Source organism: Girardinichthys multiradiatus, chromosome 24 (assembly GCF_021462225.1).
Source record: "Girardinichthys multiradiatus isolate DD_20200921_A chromosome 24, DD_fGirMul_XY1, whole genome shotgun sequence".
In the NCBI taxonomy this organism is placed as follows: domain Eukaryota; kingdom Metazoa; phylum Chordata; class Actinopteri; order Cyprinodontiformes; family Goodeidae; genus Girardinichthys; species Girardinichthys multiradiatus.
In genome coordinates, this window is record NC_061816.1 from 3,898,902 (window position 1) to 3,901,198 (window position 2,297).

Below are 2,297 nucleotides of genomic sequence, written 5' to 3' on the forward strand. Positions count from 1 at the left end.
AGATCTAAAGCACCATTTCTTCAGCCCATTTATACAATATTTCTCTATATGTAGTTTTACTTCAGTCATAATAGGGAAGTGATCAATTCCTATAGTTGTTTTATTGATTACTTTCCATTAACACCTGCTAGAGAATCTGAAACTAATGTTAAATCAATTTCTGACACTGTATTTTCTCTCAAATTAATTCTTGTTCCACTCCCATCGTTCAAAACTACCAAATATTTCACATCCATTATTTCTTCAATTACATCCCCATTTTGATCATTATGATCACTCCATAGTGAGCTATGCCCATTAAAATCTCCACAAATCACTTTATCCTCTAAATACTTCCCAAATTCCTCCATTTGAGCTAAAGAAAGTCTTTTACATGGATTATAAAAATTTATTATTTTAACTTTCCCAATTTTTGTCCAGATGTCAACAATAATATATTCTAACTCTTTTCCTTTAGCTCAAACTCTAAATTGAATCCAACGTCCAGCTTTCTGACTCAATAACTCATTTTATTAAGAATTGGAGGATAAAGAAACCAAACACTGACAAACACATTTAACACGACTAAAACAAGATGAAATGCTGAAGGAAAGAACTCAGTGTGTCTTACATGGAGACTCTAAAACAGATCATCCAGATTGGTTCAACACCAACATCTGATCTGAGTTTCAGCAGCAACTTACAAAACATCTCAGCATCAGCATCTGGAGAACAACATGCTAAATTCAGCTAAACTGCTAAAAGAAGTTCAACCAACCTTCAGAAACTCAACATCACAACTGAACACAAGTCTCTGAAGACAGTCAAACATCTTCAAGCAGTTCAAACCAGTTAGCATGTTCTCCTCCACATGCTAACACCAACATGTTGTGAAAGTTCTTCAGCAAACAGATCAAACTCCAAAGCTGAGCTAGAATTACCTTGGATCTAAATGACCTCAGTTAGTGTTTCAATGCAACAAACTTTCATTTGAATCCAACATTTAAACCAATCTCATTGAGCTCATCCAGAAGTTGGAGAACCAAAGCAGCAGTTTCAGGTCTCCTCACATCTAAACCTTCTCCTCTTCACTCACCATCAGAACTCCACATTCAGTCACATTAATACAGTTACAGATTTAAAGTCACTGATTGATATCAAAGTGCAGTTACCCAAATGTTGGCACCATGTGTTTCCTCCATCCAAACCAGCTCAGGTGAAAGGTCAGACTGTCAAACAGGAAGTGAAGGCTTCCACTTCCTTTTATAGGGCGGGGCCAGGCAGCTTCCACTAACAGGGTGGGGTGATGTACTTTGAAATCACTCCAGATGACAATCACCGTCTCTCTTGTGATCCACTAACAGGATGGTATTCTCTCTAGTTTCTTCAGGATGGTCCAAGCATCAGTTGGAGATAGATCTGGACTGCAGGCGTGTTTCTCAACAACAAATCAGAACAGGAACCCAAAGAGACCCAGAAAATGGTTCCTCTGTCTTCCTGTCCATCAGATATGTGTCTCCTTCTGATACCTTTAAAAGTCAGATGTTAATCTGCTGACAGAAGAACCTGGAGGAACAAAGTTATCTTGATGTTTTGAGCTTTTTTTCCATTTATTTATTCCAATAATTCCTGCTGGAGGACAGCCTCCCCTACCCACTGCAGTGGGACTGGTTTCTGCTGATCCAGGTTCTGATGCAGGCAGGACTTGAATTAATAGAACCTGAACAACAAACTTGACATCATTTTATAAAGTTGGTCCAGTTGACCCAATCAGAACCTAGACTTTGGTGAGGTAGATCCAACCCTGACTCTGTGATGGACTGGTGACCTGTCCAGTGTGTCCTCAGCCTGTAGTCCATTAATGACTGCTGGGACAGACACCCCCTCCTCCTCTCTTAGGACTAAAGGTCAAATGAGTATTTGCAGGAGACTGAGACTGGCTGAGTCCATCACTGTTTTAACCTTTTAGACATATTTGATGTTCTGTAAAATAACAGTCAGAAAACTGGTAGCAAATACTGTTTTATTCTCCAATATTTACATTTCCATCATCTGCAGTTCAGCCACAGATAGTCTGGAATGATTCTTCTTTTAGGAACAGTCTCATCAGAAGTCATATTGTGAACTGATCTGGTTCATTAAAACATAGCAGATACTAACAATGAGGAACTGAACAACCACCTGGGCAGTTAAAACAGCAGCTCCACTCACGTCATAATTTTTCATCACAAATCAGTTCCAGAAACCCTGAGCTTCACAGCCCACAGATCCTGAGGAGGCAGCTTGTTTATCTGGGACTAAAGAACAAAACTGTTCAG